Source organism: Gavia stellata, chromosome 7 (assembly GCF_030936135.1).
Source record: "Gavia stellata isolate bGavSte3 chromosome 7, bGavSte3.hap2, whole genome shotgun sequence".
In the NCBI taxonomy this organism is placed as follows: Eukaryota; Metazoa; Chordata; class Aves; order Gaviiformes; family Gaviidae; genus Gavia; species Gavia stellata.
This window is the reverse complement of record NC_082600.1, coordinates 16,908,135-16,930,259: the sequence shown is the minus strand read 5'-3', so window position 1 is coordinate 16,930,259 and position 22,125 is coordinate 16,908,135. Positions and strand designations below refer to the sequence as shown.

Below are 22,125 nucleotides of genomic sequence, written 5' to 3'. Positions count from 1 at the left end.
GCAAAGTTCTCTCAGAATACAGAGAAACTCATATCTTGGTGCTTCCAATAAGAGTGAAAAAGAATCTGATTTTAATGAGGAGAAGCAGCAAGCTTCCTTCCTGAACAGAGGACCTTAATTTGAGGCACATCTGTAACACTGTTTACAGGAAAATTCCAGTAACTGTGAGGATAGGTGCACTACCCAGTATTTCAGTTTGGGGTTTTTTGTTGGTTTGGCTTTGGTTTTTTTTTTTTCCAAAATCTTTTTCTTGGTGCTAAGTGGTTGCAATCGATCCCACCTAAAATCTACAAAGGAAAGGGGGAAAAACATTTGATGCAAAACAGCAGAAAAGCACAACCTAAGCCATAACATCCTGAAGCACCGTATGTCAGAACTAATCCCGTGCACTAGCATGCAGTGGCACCCTCGTGAGAAGCTTGGTCAGATAAAGCTGTTTGGGAAACAGGAAAGACATGCAATCCTAATGCTCTCAGTATGTAAATGCAATGAAAAGCTATAGAGTTACTATTCAGTAGCAGGCATTACTGTGGGGATAAATCTACATAATATTAGACTGCCAGCTCCTTGTGAAGGTAATAACCCCTTCCTTGGAAGTGTGGCCAAATTGTGATTAATGTCAGAGAAGAAGCAGGGCCAAGAGTTACAGTCATGGTAATACTCTCTCCGATACGTCTGGACGCACAGATAAAAATCACTACTTCCATACCTTACAGATGGACATTCTCATCCCGCTATCATTGACTGCTACAGCATGAGAGGACCTATCAAAGGTATGGAAAAGCAGGGGCCCTTGCCTGCTCTGTTCATTCTAGCATCATTTCCTTGGTCTCATCCAGTGCAAATTCAACTTCTGGCTATTCAGCAGAAGACAGTTTTACTGCTAAAAGAGCACCACAGCATTCATTGCTCTCTGTGGTTTTCTATATACACTTGCAAAGGGATAGCTTGAGATCCACTCCCCTACTTCCAAAGGTGAATGCTGCTCCTTTCACAGAACTGAAGAAGTCTGATTCTGACTCTGTACTTGTACAATATCATGTACATAGGATCCAGTTTTCAAACAAAAGGTTTTTGCTCTGTAAATATTTCCATCAGCATTGTTTTTGCTTCTCTGTTGATATTCTGTGCATCTGTAGTCATCTTTGTCTACTTAGAAGGCTTTCAGGACACTAAACCCATTGTACAGTCCTTCAGTAGCTCACACGCCTTCTAAATGCTGATTAATTCAACCTCCCTTACAATAAGGAAAATAAAATAAGTACTAAAATTCTTTAATTGTAGGAAGGAAAGAGCACGTCTTTATAAATTAGAGAAATAAGATTTTACAATAAATGCAACACAATTTCTTTTGAACAGCCAGAAACACGTAAAAGACAAAAAACTGTTCTCATACCAGAAAAATGTAACTGACCAAAATGGATGGTTTTTTAAATCAGAACACATGCCTAGCAGCTATGGATCAGTGATGATACAAAAACCTCACTGCTGACAGAAAACTGTACAGATACAATTTATTTAGGAGAATCAGACTCAGTCCAGGGCAAGGAAAAGGAAATTAATCAGCATCCTACATACAGAAAGTACATAAATCTCTTCAGTTGCTGATTTTAATCAACAAGTCCTGGGAAAACACTGAGTTTGTAGGGCAAGTGGATACACAGACTTAGCTGCAAGAAAAGCTTCTTCTAGGAGCCTGACCAGCATGCACATACACACAGACAGACCTTAAGAGCTGCTCTTCATCGGAGCATAGCTTCTCTCACTTGTGTGATCAATAGTGCAAGTCACCTGTTCACACAGGGACTCCTGCTCAAACACTAACATTCAAAGTTGTAGGTCCCCATCAAAAAGCCAAGGACTACTGCCCTCTTCCAACCCCAGGAATGCAAAGACAGCCACAGTTTTGCCAGGAGGGTGGGGAAAAGCAAAACACGCTTGAAAAAGGTCAGCAATTAATCAGTAAAATCAGAAGGTAATATTTTTCTCCCCCAGAAAGTGTTGGCAATAGTCCTGAACAACTACCAAGGCAACCAATTCTCCAATTATATTCACTCTTTACTCACTGTTTTTTGTCTTGAATTAACAGAGTCCAACATTCAGATACGTTCTCCCTCAGTTTCCTAGAGAAACGTTAACTGAGCAGGAAAGCTCCCCTGTAATCCAGTTCAAAGTGATTAAAGCTTTCACAATTACAGGTTATGACTCTCAGCTGTGGTATCTTGCAACCATCCAGACTGTTTTCTCCTAAACCAGAAAATGATGGGGGAGGAAAGGGGAAATTTCTCTCACTCACTTGAGTTTAAGCTATTCCAGCTTTATGCAAAGATATTTTATCTCCTTGATTCAAAAATCTGAAGATAATATTGACTGAAGTATTACAAATGGCCAGGTAACTGAGCTGCACATGAAGCCTGGCTTAAGTGTTTGTTACCTCCCCCACGTCCCTGAACCACTAATGGTTTCTCCTTTGCAGAGCTTTGCCTCTCTAAAGCTTTTGAGATGATTGCATGCATTTGTTTCACCTTTCAGCAAGTCTCCATAGCAGTGTAGCTGCTGGCAACACCTGCCTCAGCCTCCTGAAAAGGCTGTAGAGCACTCCTCACCTGCTCTTCCAGAAGCTCTCCACATTCCTCAGATGTAACTGAGTAGATCTGGCTACAGCTGGGTTTTATTACATTACTACAAATAAGCCAGCAGAGTCCCTCCTATGAACACATAAAACATGTCTTAAAATAAAAGCAGAATTTTGCTGCACTGTATTTGCAAAATTATGTTAATGTTTATACTAAATACATGTGCAACCAAAAAATAAAATCTACATATAGTCCTAAAATGTTTATTCAGGTACAGAAGGACTTAAAAAAAGAACTGAAAGAAAAATGCAGATTGAAAATCTTTGAGATTTGTGTCCCGAGATTACACAATCAAACTAGAACTGGTGCAGGGAAAGTAGGGACAGACCAGGGGAGGATATTGTTGATAGGAGAGCATGACTCAACTAGTGGCAATAAAGAAAGAACATGTACTGAGCAGCTATTATGATAGATTCAGAGAAAGAAAAGGAAAATGACCGAAAAGCAAAGCAGTTATTTCTGTTGGGAAAAGTACAGGTGAGAGTATTGCCCCAGAACTATAAATGAGGAACCAATGGAGAGCTAAGTATTTTCCCTGGTAGATACCATTGATCTCAATACAGACCACATATAATATGAATAGCTCCAAGTGTTTTCTTGAATCTTTTACTTTCAGAATTAGTATTTTGTGGGAAACTGAGAGTGGACTGTTCTTTTCTCTGTACACTTCTTTTTGTAAATGAAGATCTATTCTTTGTGTGGAATTCTGCAACCAAGGTTGCCATTTCAGATTTCAGTGTAATTGTGCGAATATTGGAGGAAAAACAGCTATGCCCTTTATGAACAGTGTAAAATTAGTCCTCTGTAAATTATCTCAAATGCAGAATAAAACTCAGTGTATTAGGAAAAAGGGTCTGCTCTGCTCTTAGGTTATCATTTTGTTTCATGTAGAGATCTCATCCATAAGCTTGGAGAAACTTTGGTCCAATTTAAATCTTTAAGCGGTATTTGGAGTCTGTATTAGTTTTCAGCAGACTGAGTAGCCAAAGACTTCTGCTGAGGAAGAGCAGTGTCTTCCAGAAACATAAACAGTGAATTTCTTTCCATGAAAGAGAAGTATGTAAGATTGTAAATGAGATATCTGATCTTTTCTGTTTTAAAGATCCAAGTCCTCCAAAAAGCTGACTTGTTTAATTCTTGATTGTGTCTAAAACCAGTAAAAAAAAATAAAATTCACTCACTATCCCCCAAAATCCAGATCAGATTTGTGGGTGTGTGCACGCATGCTTACGCACAATTCTGGAAGCTGTTGTGCAAACATGTGACTTTTATACACACACTGTCAGACATCAATATTTTAGCTGGATTTGTGTTTTTTACCACCCATATTCAAACATCAGTTGTCTCATACTGAACACAGTAGAGAAAAGTTGCTTTTAAAATATAGTATGGGAGAAAATCCAGGAATATGATGTCATCAACAGAGGGATGAGTCTGTTCTATTAAGGGAGGGGCAGAACACCAGAAGTTAGACTCATTCATCCAGCAGAAGGAGCTTGACTGTTCCTGGAGACGTGTTGCAGTTCACTCATTTGTACCTGCTCAGTGGCGAATTTGCAGTCAAGGTATGTGTTTCCGCTTCTCTTTAATATGAGAAGTTCTCATTATTTAAATTCAGTATGGTTTGTTGCTTCTTGGAAACCACTTCTTGAATTCTTAGTATGTTTCTTGTTCAGTGACAAAAGAGCTGATCATATTAGTGTTCTAGGAACATGGAGGAGAAAAACAATTATTGCTAATGTGATTTTGTAACGTGTCAGGTTTTGCAGAGCTGTAGCATTTACAGAAAAAAGCTTTATTTCAAAGTACCCCATATATCAAAGGCACGGGGCTTTTCACCTGCCACAGATACTATCCAGTGTATGGGCTACTGGAGGGTAAGGATTTCTTCTAACCGGAAGGCATTTCGTGTCTCTAATCACACCATGGGCACCCATCTCACAAAAAACCAGAAAGTGCAAGCAGCTAACTTTGTTTTCAGCTGAGAAATTACCTACAAAATAGTAGGAGAAACCAGAGGCAATTCTTTTCTGTACATACTGATTGTTTTCTCTCTGTTTATTATTTTGATTGTAAACTTTGCGGGGCAGGAAGTGTGTGTGTGGGTGTACCTTACACTGCTAATCAGTCTGCACTGATAGAATGGCAAAGACTAAACCTTTAAAGCTATTTATTATGTTACAAAGAAGAAGAGTTTTGGATGGCCTTTAGGCAACATTATCAGCTTCTTTCTAACATCTGTATCCAAATAAAAAAATGCAGTAGGAGCATGATTTACAAGATGCTGATAAAAACAAAGAAAAGCTTAGAACTGGGGTGATAATTAGGATCATAAAACAAAAAGACTAAAGGTTGAAATATATGCTGTACTTTTAGCTATTAATTTTGCATTACTCAGTATCCTAAGCAACCACCTTAGCATAACAATAAAAAAAAGCCATAAAACCAAAAGAGTTCAAATAGTTTGTCATTAGAATCCTTGTTTTAATACACTGTATGTAATCTTACAGAAGCCATGTCCTAAGCTAAGAGTATATTTTTATCTTTAACAGCTCTACGTATTTTCTTAAAGAAGCTAGAAGACAGTTAGCTAGGAAAAATACAATCTATTTTTACAGCAGAGTCTCTAAGATTGAAGTATCAGGATATTGAGTAATATCAGTCATATGATTTTTATCTTGTTCTCTGAGAATGTGCAATTATTAAGAAAAAAAAGGAAGAGAAGCGTCTTTGCACTTCAGGATCATTCATAGGCTTCCAAATATGTTTGTCTTGTTTTCAATGTGAATAGTGAAAACACAAAGAGAAGGGATAAATGTACCCAAATTAATAAAGACTTTGGAATAACCAGAGCAGAGACACGTCCAGAAAAATCTTTGTCAGGTTTTCCACTGGGTCCCGTACATGCTAGAACAAGATTAACTGAGTTACTCAGAGTTACCTGAACATTTTGTACTGACAAACCAACAAAAAACTACCTTTCCTACTGAGTTAGAGATTCCTGAAATAAGGATCTCATCATTGCACTGGAACACAGCTTTAAAAAGTTCTCATAGCTATGTAATATTTGAAGTCTTTTCTCAGACAGAAAATGAGGAATTTGGGAGAATTTTAACACATTCATTATGAAAACCCTAAAATTCGCTGCGTAAGAATAGTCAGTGTTTGATAGTCTGTTTTTCATGGAAAGAAGGGGCTAAAAAGCTCTTAGAAACCCAAATCCCACTTTTTTCAAAGTCACAGTAGGAAAAAAAATCATATTGCAAGTCTAGGAAAACTCATCAGAGAACAGAGCTTTGCTTTCAAAACAAATTCCCTCCCAGTAACCAAGTCAACAGCAAAAGTACACCTGAACTCATTAGCAATGCTAATGAATATAAAGTTAAAAAAACCTGAAAATAAATACCATTTAGCTAGAACCTCTGCTTTTCTTTAAAAGTTACACCTAAGCCAGCATTGTTCTATTGTCACTCATGTTTTTTTAAAACTCTCTCTCAGTACTCCATACATTTGAGTTTCCCATACCTTATCTAAAGGCTTATCTTCCTTCCTTCTTGCATTTAGCATACTTCAAATTTTCCACACATCAAGCTGAAAAGTTATGCCTCTGCCTGGCTGACACACAGCTGTGAACAAACATGGTGCTTTGAAGTGGAGACAAACGTTTTCTTTAGCCAATCCTCTATAACGGGAGTAACTCTGGGTGAATGGGCAACTGCTAAAGAATCACACCCTATAGTACAGTTTTTGGGTGCTGACTCACAAACCCTGTGTCTGGCAGTCAGATGGCTGAACCAGCTTCTCCCCTCAGCTGGGTGCCCTCTCAGCAAGAACCGAACACCAGGGATGGAGGGAGGAGAGGGCATCCCTGTACCGTGACAGCCCTGAGGTAGGTAGGCACAACTGCAATGGGAAAGCGAGGGGACGAGAACACCACAGCAACACAATTTGGACTCTGCAGGCTGCTGTCTTCACACAGATGAAGTTGCATCTGCTGGTGATCACCACAGTGGTGATATATCACTTGCTTAGAAGTAATGCTAGTGCACTGGGGCTGATGGCCCGTGGTCATGGTCCAACACTCCACTACGGAGTTAAATGATGGAGAACAGGCACAAATGGGACACAGACCAGAAAATCACAAGGAGCAAAATTGCCTGCTGAAAGCGTGCTATCTTGAGTCTGATAATAAGCAAGTCCAAAGCATTTGGACATTGTGGCAAAGCTGCTACGTCAAACTTCAACAAAATGCTCATTCAAAATGCTCTTGATGTTACCTGAAGGGGTGGACTTGACTTAGTTTTGCTGCTGTGCTGTATTTACCTCCCCTACACATTAACTCCTCAACTCAATTCAGCAAGGTTGGGCTGGTTTTTGTGATCCCTGCAAACAAATCTGATTATGCAGGTTTGCAGATCCACTAGTCCTGAGCTTTGTACACTTAGGCATGCCAGCATGGTGATAGTGCTGCAAACTAAGGCAGACTTCAGACTATGGCTAATTTGCAGAGAATGGAGCTGTCAAAATGCAGAAATCCCTTTCTCCCACTCATGTTATCTGACATTACAGGTAAACTCCACAAAAAAGAGAGTGAACTATGGCTGGAGGTCCAGGTCTTTTTGATGTTAACAGGATTTATGCATGCGTGCCCAGGGGCAGAACTGGCCATAGCTGGTTTCCCTACCACAGTGTTCCTGCTTTGGCAGAAGGGAGTATGCTGCTGCGGGCATGCTCTTTGGGACCTGCACTCTTGTGCCTCTGGAGGGGTTCTGTCCCTTTGCCACAGCTCTATGGTTTCCTATTAGCTGTTTGACTGACTGAAAGGATGCTGCTCTGAAGTGTCATGGGGTACAAAAGAAGGGCAGCAGGTTCCCCTCTAGAAGGGCAAAGAGCAAAGCAATAACCTAAGCCACTTTCCTCATGTGAAGGGTAAACTGCCTGCGGAGAGTGGGCAGGCCAGTAGCTGGAAGTGTTTCGTCAGGTCCCCTGAGCATTTTTGCAAAAAGCAACTGTGAAGCCTTCATAATTCAAAGGTGGGACCTGACCCTTAAGCAAGTAAGTAGGAAGACAGAAATATTGCAGTATATGTCGCTAGGTTTTAGCTCGCGTCTGCATGCACCTCTCATGTCCTTTTCCAGCAGTCTTTCCCTATAACAAGCTATATTCTACACTCCCTGTATTATACTTGGCTTCTGCTTAGATTATAGGATCCTTGAGGCAAAGCCTGTCTCTATGCCTGCATGGCTTTTTTACATTGATTATCACTGAAGCCTCCAGTCATCAGTATAACGCAGACAGTATGGCAATACCTGCAGAGCCGTGCTCCGGGTCCTACCTGCTAGACCGGGCCAAACAGCACACCAAGCAAGTAACCAGATGAAGGGACATAAAAAGTGATACAATTAATGACACAGCCTAGATCCTCAGATGGATTGAATGCTCACAGTGCCATCCACATCAGCAGAGCAATGACAGTTTATAGCAGATGAAGTCTTATAGATAAGTGATTTTCTCACCAGTAACCTGCTCACCAAACATGCTAGGGTAGCCACATCCTTCTTCTGGCTTCTTCTTCCAGAGGGAAAGGTCTGTGAAAGGCTTGTTTTCCTAGCTGTGAAATCAGGAGACAAGAAAGAAATCTGTGCAGTGGGTGTTCCCTTAACTATCACAACAGGTAAACTTTGCTGTGGGACACAAAGTAAGGTCCAAGTCAAATTCTAGCCCTTGTAACTGTACAGCTTGAGCTCAGTGCTGAACTTCAGCCATGAACCTTGCAATCTGTCTAGTGTCATCAGTTTATTTGTAATGGTCTCACCTCAATCTGTGATATCTGAGATCAAGGATGGATTTCTTATTTCTTTAGAAATAAAGACCCTCCAGACACTGTGTTTGTACTCTGGAGAGCCTTCCCACATGCTTCTTGTTCAGGATCCAACTTTACCTGCTCAAGACCAGCTCACAGATAGCTATTCTCCTTGGCATCACCCAGACAGGTTTTCTGTGCCTGATCCTTCCAGAGCTGGGCACTGGAAACACAAAAACCACTTTCTCCCAGAGTAAGCACCAAAACAGCAGGCAAACAGTTTGTGGCACTAAAGGCGACCAGGAAATGTTTGCTTTGTGGAAATTCTCTCTCATCTCTCTCTCTCTATACACACATAGACATATATAGAGAGACACACATATATAAACCTCTATAGACAAACAGAGAGAGAGATTTTTTAACATCTTGTCAGAGAAGTAAAATACATGTTCCTCTGCATAATCATGTTATCCATGCAGCCCTGTCCTACCCATTACTAGGGGACAATCCTACAAGGAGCCTACACCACTTTCTTCCTCATTCCCAGATTTTTACCTGGTACAAAATGGTGGACAAATATCTTCATCAGACATTTCTGATGCATTCATCTATTAGGATCAAGACTGTGGTGTTCATTTATTACTTCTCTTTTGCTTGGGCAAGTATCTTTTTTTTTCTTCTAGTTAATGCCAAAATTTCCAAGTCATGAGCATCTGGCACTATCCCTCATGGGCAGATAAAGAAGCAAAAGCAGTTATCTTCTCACAAGCCTTCATTCTGTGTAGACATTTACAGTAAGTAACAAAGTCAAATAATGAAGAAGATAGACTAGTTGTTTACAAGAACAGGAGCACCGGTTTAAAACTTAAGACCTTTCTCAATGGCTCTACTATTTTATCTTTCCCTTTGTGAACTGCAAGTTCATTTTCAAAGCAATACTATTCCAACCTGGTTGAAGTAGTAATAATGAATCAGACATGAATGCAATTCATGGCTGGGATATTGTTCACAGAAGTTTTAATTTATAACACACATTTTTTTAAAAACAGCATGTACAGGCATGTTGCATAAGACAACTGTATGCTCTCACCTTTTGCTTACATCATTCCTCTGAGAAATATTTTTTTTCATTAAAAGAGTCACCTCATAGCCAAGAAATTCGAGCCAGCTGGCTCAGCAAAAGGGACGTTTCCCAGAAGTAGAAGGAAGTAGAAGTAACAAAGTGGAGTCAGTTTTGTGTAGGTGTTTCCTGCAATGTTATTCTTCTTTGGAAATGTAGGAAGACAACAATTTGTTTTCTTCCACAATAGATTTAGTCTATAAATTGGCATTCGAATAATGATTAAAGCTCCTAACTGTACAGTATAAGACACCTGGAATTTCATTCTGCTACACTTTGCGTCATGTATCACTAAAGACAGGTTTACTGTTTAAGTAGTTTCCACTGCACATTTGTGCCTGCTTTTAAAAAAGGATTAAATGAAACATATGAATAAGGTTAGACTTAGCATAAATGGACTCTGGTCAAATAACTTTAAAAAATAAAAGAAAAGTTTGACTTTAAATACAAGAATCAAACAATTTCAAATTTTGGACTATTTTGAAGCTAGGTAAAATAAGGATCCAAACTGTGAAAACTGTCTAGGTTTTATAAAATTTTAAATGAAAATCCCAGATAAAACTCTCATAATTTTGGTATATACCTGTCTCAAGCAGGAATCCTTATTCATTATTTGTTTTGGAACCCTTTTCCCTATTGGGAAATGAAATCCCTCTTTTTCCCTTCTTTCCTTCTTTCTATCCATCCTTCCTTCCTTCCCAGCAGCAGCATTTCTCCTTTGGTTTTTTTTTCGTTAGCAGCATTATGTTCTTTTCCAGGACTCACATCCACTCATTTCTTCTTCACTTTTTCCTGGCCTGACGTCCTGCCACAAGCCTTTGCTGCCTTATGCAGAAAACTGTCACCTGCAGTTCTACACAGTGCTTTATGTTCTATAGTGGTTGCAGAAGTGATGGTACACAAGTTCAAAGGCGATATGATTAACTTAAACCAGAACATTTTTCAAAATTAACAAAGTTGGTCACACGAAAGAATTTCTGTTTCACAGAAAAATTAGGAAGGGCAGAAGGAAAAATTGAAATTCCCATCTAGAATTAAAGAATCTTGACATTTTTAACAAAAGCAAGAAACCAAAACACAGAACACGTGCACACACAGAGGAGAAATCTGCCTGGGAACGTGTAGTGCAGATTAGGGATTTTGAATGAGGCATCCTCCTTATTAAGCAAGTGCCTGGGGGATAAACTGTAGTGAGCTGGGCTCTTTCATTCTCTTTTTTTTGGAGCTGCTCCATTTTGTAAAGATAATGAACTGTTTAGTTGGCCAGACAGAGCAAGAGTGAATCTGGGTCTCCTGCTAAGCTGTCAGCAGTCAGTATGTCTCCTCCTTCGTTCAAGACCAGAAATGACATCTTTAAAATACTTTCTGTTAAATTCCCCAAACCTTTTGTGAAAAATCTTTCTTTTAAAATCAGTTTCTCCAGAAACTTTCTGTTTTGATAGTCATTTTAATAGGAAAAGAAATTTCCCCTCCTCCAATGTTTTATAAAATACCTCTTACATAGCTGTAGTAATACGTGAGTGTGAGGTTTCAGAAAGAGTAACCCATTAACTGTTATTGCTGTGCAGACAGGAAAAGGTCTCTGACCTTGTGTCAGGATGCGGAGCCACCCCATGACAACCCAACACCATGTGACTGCTCGATCTTTGAAGGGTCTTTGGGTTTTGTTAGCTTTGGGTACAATAGTTCTTTGAAGGCGCTGTGGCATATACTAAGGGAATCTGTCTTTCTAACTAAATTCTCACCATGTTTTTTTTGTCAGCTCTATCATTCTGGAAAGAGCAGATAGACATATATTCTTGGTGAACACCAGTGCTCAAAACCCATGTATACAGAGCGAAAAACTAATTGTCTGCACCAGATTCCAGCAAGGCTCTGCCATCTCCTGTTGTTAACAAAGGGATGACAATAAATGAATACACAGTTTCATTTCAGAACACTGGCAAAGCATGAAAAGGCAAAAATAAAATCATAATCCAAACACTGACTGTTGTAAATCAGCACTGTAAATCACACAACTTCTCAGCTGGAGAAGTGTCCTGAACCTTCCAGACCTCTCAGTGTTGAAAGCCACACACATGTTTGTACAATTTCGTTAATCACCAAATCCCTATCAGCATGTATTTGAATACTTAGTTCTTCCAGTAGAAATACGGTGTATTCCCACTTAAGGATTGTTGTCATTAGAGTTCCCTTGGGTTTTCAGCAGAAAACCAGACTACATTTGGATGTATATCCAATTTTTATCTGCTGTGACTATCAAGGTAATTGCAATACAGTCTGAAGTTCACTGTAGTTACTCACACACAGACACCATTTCCAATATGTGCATCTGGTTTTGAGCTTTCCTCTGCGATATACAGACTGTGGTGATTTTTAACCATGATATCTGAAAACTGACATCTTTCCAATTGCAAATGCTTTGTGTACTGGCTAAGTCAGGAGCAGATACATGAAAATAATATGAAATGACTGTCCCAGCTGCTCAAGCAATGGCATAGCAGAACATGTTTGACCTAGGAAGGGCAAGGCAAAATGGCTTTCTGAAGTTTATTATTTAGGAAGTGAAGCATGTTCCAGACTAGACTTTTCCTTGAGAAGGGAACTCACAAGTGCTTGCACTGCTGCACTCTGCTTTTAGGAGTTCTTAAAAGAGTATGAATTTTTTTAAAAAAAACAACAAACCACCGATTCTTTTAGTAAAGGCAACCTGCCATTTAGACAATGAGTGTCATGTAATGCTTGTATTGCCTTCCATGACACAAACCAGTGATGCTGGGGATCAGTCACTGGGATAGTCCATGAGAGAAGCTTTTCAGGAGGTTGAAATCTGAGTTTATAGTTTAATGTAGATTTTGGAATATGTCTACAGCTGTTGTCAGATGTTCTAATTTAAACTGAGATCGTCTTAAGTAGCCCATGTGGTAGAGGTGCTAACTTGAACAACCTGGATAAATATCATCTCCTCTGAGTTCTACCTGCTTGAAATTAAAGCTGTAATTTCACTTGAACATTATATAGTTAATCATACTTTCTAGCCTATTCTGTTGTCAGAGCCCAACATGCTGTTTGAAAACTGCGCCATTACTCAGTGAAGTCGTCCATATATCCTTTTGGTGGAAGGCATTGAGAGAACACAAGGCATTATTACTAATTTATAGAAAGGACAGACTGTGCCTGCGATGCCCTCTGCACTAAGGACTCCTCTGCTTGCACAGAGCCATCAGCCTGTGGCTCAGCAGTAGAAAAAGTAGTAGTGATTGAAACATTTCCAGCTGCTGGTGGAAATATGATTTGCAGACATAATATGACAGTTTAGAACATCTTTTATGTTTTTGCAAAATGCAACAGAGACTTAATCAACTCCAGAGTGAAATAATCTGTAGGATAAGAAATGAGGAAAGCAGCAGCTGTCAAAGAAAGAGCTATTAGACTTTGGGACAGCAACCAGCCATCCACACATACTACGAGCTTTCAGTCTTTGCTATTGGAGGCAGCTGGGCTTTTCTCAAAGGCCGTACTTGTGAAAACCAGCGGTGAAAATGTGCAGAAAATGCTGCATTATTGCAAATACCCTTGACAACAGTGTAAACATGATACCAGCTGGAGGCACTGGAGATGGCAAATCTCTGCTTTTTTCTAAATGGCTGCTACAATGTTCTCAAGGTGCTAGAAACAAAGTGCTTTCAGGGCACAGAGCCAGTTCATCTGAAAGGCAAATCTCTCCGTTAAGTATTTAATGCACAAAGGGACCAATATTGGCAAATACTACTTGGCAATTAGACCTTCGCATTTTGCCTAGTCATGAGAACTTAGAGCTGCTACCCAAGGAAAAGAGCAGTATTTCAACTGCTAAGGGAAAGGAGTGGCTAAACTGAGCTGAAGAGGTCCGGTAGGAGTAATGCAACAAACAGCAAAGCTTTAGAGGACATCCACATGCATGTATCAGTGAGAGAGCCTTAAGTGGAGGTTTGTGCACTGCTGAACAGCTCTTCTGTGCCTCCACTACAGCAAGGCAAATAAAGGACCATCAGTTACTACACCTTCTCGGGGAACAGAAGTGCTTCAGGACTTACAGTTTTTTCCTCTTGTTATTCCACCTCTGTTGCTCTATTAATATCGTCCAGTGCTTTCTGCAGGATATTCCCATTGTTCTCTGTAATGAAGATATCAAGGAATTTATGTCACTGGCACAATTCATCAGTACTCTGCTCTTTTTCATACTGAGATCAGCCCTGTAACTACTTAATTAGCTGAACCCCAAGTCCGGTTCTGATAACCTACCCTAGGAACAGTTCCTCCAGTCCACCTCTCAAAAACTATCATTAACCAGTTGAAAATTCACATAGTTCTTTTCCAGCTTAGCTGTTTTTGGCATGGTACTTGCAGTATTTTTGTTCTGTCTGGGTTTCAGGAAAGGTTGTTTTCTAAAGCAGGAAATTCTTACTTTAACAAAGAAATATAATCTAGCTGTGCAAGGTACTCCTGATAAAATCACTAGCATTTTATTTGTTTATCACTGGATACAGGTTACCTTAGCTATCCACTGGGCTCAAGGTATTGTCTGCTGCTGTCTACAATGCATTGACAGATGCATTGTACTGTTTGATACCATCAGACCTGCCATTTCACATGACTTCAGACTCCTGCAATGGATATTAAATTGGTCTCACAATATTAGTGCATTAAACTCTGAATTTTGCAGTGGTGGTGGGGTCCAGCAATCCCTTGTCTACAACAAAGAATTCCTGTGGTGCCTGCAGTGCTCAGGAAAGGGGATACAACCTCCTTTGACCCTATTCCAACCTGGTAAATCTACACGTTGTATCATAAAACTCAGGTCGTTTATAGTGTCTCATTTGTCCTCATACTTCAGTTAAACTGTGCCAGCTGTGATCATTCAGCTCTGTAGAGAGACACCATGAGTGCTGCAGGAGGGTTAAGAGAGATGCAAGATTTCAGCCCTGGGACAAGTCACTGCCACCCGACAGGGAGCCCTGTGTGGTTCCTGGTGCCAAAGCATGTTATGCTCACTCCAAGCGGTGCTTTTGCTGCTTCTCTCCCTGTACCAATGTGCAGTTAGGCTCACTCCCATCCATCACTATTTGCAGGACAGTGCAACAGGGGAGATATTTTCAAGCTAGGCAGTGAGCCAGCTAGGAACAGGAATAAATTATGTTAATAGATGATCTTTTTCTCAGCAACAGATCCAATGTTGAGTGCAAATTCTGCAAAAATGAAAAATGTGAGCAAAACATTAACTGATCATTGCCTCTGTTGGCAGGAGGCCTTTCAGCTAATGATAGAAACTAGTGAGCTTTGTGAGTCTAAGCAAAAAAGACCAATCTTTGGGTTTATTTCACCCATACTACAAACCAAGTGTATTATCCTTCTTTACTTATTTCTACCTAGCAATAATCAGGGCCCCAGACAGCACTGTCTCCATCAGGCACATTTCCCTTCCCCTCCACCAGGGTGACCTGCAAATTTGCAAGGGGCCCTGACCTACATCTGCCATCTTCATCTCTCCATTTTCCTCAGCATCTCCTCTGTCTCTGCCTTTGAGAAAGGGTGCCACTCAGCCTGCAAGCTGGGCTGAGTGGTAATCTTAAACCAGTGCATTCGGAGATGTAGCCTACCCTGGCATTATTTAAAATGCCTGCCTAGTGAAGTGGCAGCATTCCTGCTTATGTTATTGCTGTAAGCTAGTGCTTGCCCTCAATGGCACCAAAGAACTTGAGAAAAGGAAGGGAAAAGCTTGATGTCACTTGCAAAGTTTGACCCTCTACCCCTTACCTTACCAAGAATGAAATACAAAACTTTATTTTGGGCCAAATATGAAGATCAAGTAAACAAACTCCAAAAGAACAGAGGTCAGACATGGCAGCAGATGGACCCTAAACTCAACAATACGCTCAGGGCTTTCTGAGAGCGAATGTTGTCAACAAAGCCCAAGATACCAGTGTGTAAAATTAGGCTGACCCAATATCATATGCATGGGAAAACACAGAGCACTGATAAGACACAGTGTCGGAAGTGTTATAAATACATTTATAGGGATGGTAGGGCTCACCCTGTCTCTGAAAAGGCAGACATAGTCTGTGAGTCTCCTAGCCCAAATCTGAAACCCAGGCATGGGCTGAGTCTCGGATCATGACAACCAGCTATGGTTCTCATGAAAAAGTTCTCAAGCAAGAACTCATTTGGGTGACTGTTTTTCACTTCTGCAGTGATTTTGCAGTCCCACTCCTACTGCAGCTCCTAGATTTGTCTCTCTCCTGACCCTAACCCTAACCTGAATGTTAGTTTTTGGCTGAGCTTTGGACAATGAGCACTCATAGTCAACTTTACCTGTTCTCATATGGGGAATACCAAAAAAATGGAAGAAAATACTCTGCTAGCCTTGCAGAGTGAGTTTGTAGTCAGTTTTCTCCTGTTTGAATGTTTTCCTTCTCAGTTGTCAAAACATTTTGAGCAAACCCACTACTATACACACAGAAAAAGTATAGATTCAGCTGTGACTTGAGTGCATTGTGTAAGACTAATGTGCCTTGCTCTAAGAGAATCAGAAAGTTATCACCTTGGTTCAGGAAGACACAAAGCTACTCAGGACTCCTGACACCAGGTTTTTGGAGCAGACTGGCATTAAGTCTAAGGGGGCAGGAGCAGGGGGTCCATGAAGGTTAAGCTCCTGGACAATTAAAGAAGATTAAAGAGACTTGAGAATGGCAGCAAATAATTCAGTACTCACGAGGAGAGAGAGAAGGAGTTGCGAGATCGACATTGTAAACCTCGCAATAGATGATATTTTCCAAAGATGGAAGAATCAGATTCATGTCCCTGCTTCAACAATTATTTAAGCATTTATACTCATTTGAAACAGCTTCATAAAGAGAAATAGTCTCAATCAACATCATTATTCAATAAGCTTGTGGCCTCAGTGTACAGGCATGTGGATCACCTGAGTTCCAGATTTTGTTCCAAGTTAGAGTGGAGACTTGGAAATAGGTCTCTCATCTGCCCAATGACTACAAAGAGAAGAACAAATTGGCTTATGCTTGATTAACACTTAGATTTAAGAGCATCATATACTTCGTTTCTTCGTAGACATATACCATGTTGAGAAAGCAGGGGATGGAGCAAAAATAACTCAGTAAATCAGAACAGCTTAAATTCTCTCAGAGGTGTTTGAACAGCAGAAATTGAGTGTGTCCTGGGAGCAGGAGAAAGGCAGTGGTCTTCTCTCTTTTCAGAGTAGTCTGATAGTTTTTGAATTAATCTTCTTTCTCTGCTCATGAGCTACAATGGTAAAAGTTGCTGAGCAGGTACCGGAAGTTCTACTGTGTTTACTAATCCATCACATACAAAAGGGAAGGGAAAATCTCCACAGCATTAAGATAATAGAACTCTCCAGGAAAACAAAACATTAAACCAGTTATTCAGGTCTAAATTTAACTTAGGGAATTGTTGCTGTGAGCACATCACTATGTTCAGGTCTTGTATGTATTCAATTTTCAATCCTTGATGGCCTCACAGTTGCAGTTCCCATTTACTTTTACCACCAAACTCTTTCAAATATTAGCAGAAGGTTTATTGGGAAAAAAACAGCTGGGGTATTTGCTCTCATATTTTATTCCTTCGTCCGAATTGTACCTTGCTATGATATGCCTCTAAACAACCCTAGAACAGTATTCAAGAGATTTGGCATTTTCTATTATTTATTTGCTTATACCTTTCCCTTTTTCATTTAATGAAGTTTTGATGCAGCCTTTCTCTGCAAGAGGAATGTTCTCACCCAGTGTATCACCAATAGCAATGCTTTTCTGTGACACTTTCTGAAATCCAGGATCTATGAAAGGTTTCCATACAAGAGGAATTACACAGCTCCAAAGAGCAGCTAAGTGAGCTAACACATGCAATAGAACCACAACTAAATCTTTACAGCACTTTGTTTTAAGAAGTGCCAAATAAGCGTGCCCAGGCTCTCCATCTAGCCCTTGTGCTCACCACTGACTAGGAGTAAGTCATGTAGCCTCATAACAGCTCATATGAGAAATTTTCACAGGAGAAAGATTTCTGAGAGACTGAATCCACTCACATTTGTAAATTACTCTCAGTAAAATTACTGCTAATGAAAAATACAATAATACATGGCATTTACAAATATTGTAATAGGAATGACAGACGATCAGACCTGTATGGCATTACATTTCTAATAAATATGTGCTTTCTTTCCTCCATACTTCAGGGAAGGAAGAGGAAATATTTCTACAAGGAAAGTGGTTAATTTAAAAAGTTATTTCTTGCTTAACATTTATAGCTTATGTTGCCTTTGAGATAGTTATGAAAGGCTAAAATATGGATGGGTTTTATGTCAACTTTGAGGAATACAGAGTTCTCAGGAATGAGGAAGGTGTTATGAACATGCAGATTTTTAAAAGGTCAGAAAGTCAGCAAAAATTAGTATATGGAGGCAGGCTTGTTTTTTTCCCCTGTTATTTTACCCGTAGATTAATACCTTTTCTCAGAAGAAACATAAAACAGTAAAAACAAAAACCTTTGCCTCTAGCTCATCTGCTTTAGCTGTTGCCAAGGTACCACAGAGCTTTACACAGCATTCCTGTTCTCCCAAAAGACAAGAAGCAGGAATTTTCCTTAAAAACAGCACTAAGCCAAGGTCCAATACATTAAGCACTACATCAGACTCTTATTAATTTCAAATATGGACCCAAGCCTCATTTATTCTATTTTTCAAATACTTAAAAATCAGAAACCTATATTTTAACAGTTTCTTCTGGAAGAAATCAGCGGCTTCTCTTTTTTGAGCTCTTAAATCCTGGACTGTTTTAAAAGACTAATTTCCGGGAGACTTTTTTCCTTATCTTCCTTTGCTATAATTCTGCATTTCATTTTACAGCTATAATGCCCTAGTTTATAGTCCCTATAATGATCTATTAAGACCAAAGATTTGCTAGTTTCACAGTGGACTTATGCCCCCACCCTCTAATCTTAGTGCTAACATCAAGGGGCAAAGGAACCCCTGCAGGGTCTGGGGGTGCTTCAGAAACTCCAGGGTATCTTGCTCGTCTCCAGAAGACCTCTCAGGGGTCCTGTATCATATACCAACCCCACGCAAACATCCCAGACAGCCTGCACTTTCCAAAACGCCCATATTCAAACACCTGAATTGTTTCCCAAACAGCTGGCGGCTGCTCTCCCTCAAAATCACAGATTTTTTTTCTCTCCTCTATACACACTGAATACAGTCCCTCAGGTTTTCTGTTGAAAAGAGAGGCAAAACTCCCCATTGCTATGCCAGACCAAGTTATCAATGAATGTGGATTTCTATTTTAATTTCCTGTGCATCCCTCCTGCTTCATTGACTTAATGTCTCCGCTTAAGTCTTCCAGTTGTCTCTCTCTCTCTCTCTGGGCTTTTCTTTCTTTTCTAGCCACCTAAAGAGATAATTGAAGCAACATAAAGATTAGAAATGTAAACAGAACAGCACATGCATGTTGAAGCATGGCTCCAACAGCCCAGCGTGACACATGGCAGCCTAGATGCAGAAGACTAACTCTGCACATTTCAGTCACCAGCTTTGGCCTCAACTCCTGGCTGAGCAGGCTCTGCTCCCCTGGCACTCACTGACTTCTGCCTTCTGCTGAAAACCCCTATTAATAGAAAAAACTCTTCTCTGGTTCCTTCTGTGACTTGGATGAGGCAATTTTGTGTTCCAATATTTAAAAAAAAAGACTAGCAAAAGCCAGTTCCCACAGTGCTTTCAACAAAACGTCCATAGCTTCCTAAGGAGCCTCGGTGAGCACGGGCACCTCGGTGAGCTAGGAAACTCCAACGAGCTAGAGCACTTCCTGCTGAAATTCAGCTTTCGTTTGTTGGCCTTAATCCAACTGGAAGTTTCAGTTATTAGCAGAAGAAGCACCAGTTAAGGAATTTAGGATAATCCAGATTGGAAGGGACCTTGGAATGTCTCTAGTCTAACCTCTTGCTCAAAGCTGGGTCAGCTATGAAATCAGACCATGCTTTATCTAGTTGGGTCTTTAAAACTTCTGAGGCTGACAAGGTTGAAATTGAATGATTTAGTGGCTGGAGAAACTTGAAGATCCTGTTATTTTGATCCTGGAACAGCCTTTAATTAAGTTAAAAATTCTTATTTCTCCGTTCAGATTAAATAGAATTATTGTACTAAAACTGTTCTTTCAGAACGGCAGCAACATCAAGCTTTGGTGACATTTGCAACATTTGGAGGCCATTGTTAGTAGAAAAGCTTCTAAAATATTAATGGCATCAAGTCAGAGGTCAATGTCGTGAATGAGTGGATTAGGCCACTTAAATCACCGTCAAAGATACTGGCAAAAGTGATTTTAATAGAAGTTTATAAAAATGCGACTGAACAGAATTCGATGGCAAGGTTCACTCTATTACTTACTAAAACATACAAAGGAAAATCAAATTAGAATTGAATCAGAATGATTTATACAGAGAGACCAGAGAAACAAAAGGGTAAAGAGGACCCTCCCATTGAGTCACGAGGTTCAGAATGGACCCCCCTGCTTTCTAAACTTCTCAGAGAGGAGTTTAGGTACAGCTGAATCCAGACTTGGTCTCAGACTTGGTCAACGGTTCATGTCCAAAGGAAAGGAAGGGTACAAGGGACAAAGAAATCCTCCCATTGAGTCCCAAGGTTCAGAGAAGACCGGCTAGGTCCACTCCTAGTCCCAATGCATGCAGCATGGGGAAGAGACAGGAAAAATTAGAGATCTGTGTGCGGTCGCAGGGCCATGATCTCATTGCAATTACTGAGACATGGTGGGGTAGCTCACATGACTGGAACGCTGTCATGGATGGCTATGTTCTTTTTAGGAAAGACGGGCCAGCAAGACAAGGTGGTGGAGTTGCTCTTTATGTGAGAGAGCAACTGGAATGTATCGAGCTCTCCCTGGGGGTGGATGAAGAGCAAATTGAGAGCTTGTGAGTAAGGATTAAGGGGCAGGCTAATATTGGAGACACTGTTGTGGGTGTTTATTACAGGCCACCTGATCAGGATGGGGAAGCTGATGAGGTCTTCTACAGACAGCTGAGAGTCACCTCACAGTCACAGGCCTGGGTTCTCATGGGGAACTTCAGTCACCCTGATATCTGCTGGGAAGGCTACATGGCCAAGCATGTACAGTCCAGGAGGTTCCTCCAGTGTATTGACGATAACTTTTTGACTCAGGTGGTGGAGGAGCCAACAAGGAGAGGTGTACTACTGGACCTAGTACTGACAAACAAAGAGGTACTGGTGGAGGACGTTAAGGTTGGGGGCAGCCTTGGCTGTAGTGATCATGAGAAGATAAAGTTTAGGATCATGTGCAGTATGCACAAAACGACAAGTAGGATTGCAACCTTGGACTTCAGGAGGGCTAACTTTGATCTCCTCAAGGAACTGCTTGGAGAAATCCCATGGGTTAGGGCTCTAGCAGGTAGGGGGACTCAAGACAGCTGGCTGATATCCAAGTCCCACTTCCTCCAAGCTCAGGATCAGTGTATCCCTAAGAGCAAGAAATCAGGCAAGGGAAGCAGGAGACCTGCATGGGCGAGCAAGGAGCTTCTGAAAAAGCTCAAGTGGAAGAAGGAAGTTTACAGTACGTGGAAGAAGGGACTGACCACTTGGGAAGATTACAAGAATGCTGTCAGAGTATGCAGAGACGAAATGAGGAAAGCCGAGGCATCCTTGGAATTAAACCTGGCAAGGGATATCAAGGTCAACAGGAAGGGTTTCTTCAAGTACATCGCAGGCAAAAGGAAAACTAGAGAAAATGTGGGCGCACTGTTGAATGAGACAGGTGCCATGGTGACAGGTGATGCAAAGAAGGTAGAGTTACTGAATGCCTTCTTTGCTTCAGTCTTTACTGCTCCAGCCAGCCCTCAGGAGTCCCAGACTTTGGAGGTAACAGAGAAAGTCTGGAGGAAGGAAGACTTTCCCTTGGTTGAGGAGGATCAAGTTAGAGACCAATTAAGTAAACTGAAAATCCAGAAGTCCATGGGTCCTGAAGGGATACAACGGCAAGTGCTGAGGGAGCTGGCAGAAGTAATTGCTGGGCCACTCTCCATCATCTCTGAAAGGTCCTGGAGAGCAGGCGAGGTGCCTGAGGACTGGAAAAAAGCCAATGTCACTCCAATCTTCAAAAAGGGCAAGAAGGAAGACCCAGGAAACTACAGGGCAGTCAGCCTCACCTCCATCCCTGGAAGGACAATGGAACAGCTCATTCTGTGTGTCATCTCAAAGCATCTGGAGGAAAAGAAGGTTATCAGAAGTAGTCAACATGGATTCACCAAGGGGAAGTCCTGTCTGACCAATCTGACAGAATTCTATGATGGCATGACTGGATGGACAGATGGGGGGGAGGGCAGTAGATGTTGTCTACCTTGACTTCAGCAAGGCTTTCGACACCATCTCCCACATCATCCTCATGGGCAAGCTTAGGAAGTGTGAGTTAGCTGAATGGACAGTGGGGTGGATTGAAAACTGGCTGATAGATAAAGCTCAGAGGGTTGTGATTAGT

At 40.8% G+C, this 22,125-nt stretch overlaps 1 protein-coding gene across 1 annotated transcript in view; it reads left to right on the top strand.

Annotated features, from left to right (window-relative positions):
- The first annotated feature begins 4,136 nt into the window (after nucleotides 1–4,136).
- Nucleotides 4,137–22,125, top strand: part of BDKRB2 (bradykinin receptor B2) — a 28,029-nt gene continuing 10,040 nt past the window's right edge. Inside the window, exon 1 of the mRNA XM_059819762.1 lies at nucleotides 4,137–4,201. The gene's annotated coding sequence lies outside the window, so the exon portion shown is untranslated. The remainder of the gene's footprint in view (nucleotides 4,202–22,125) is intronic.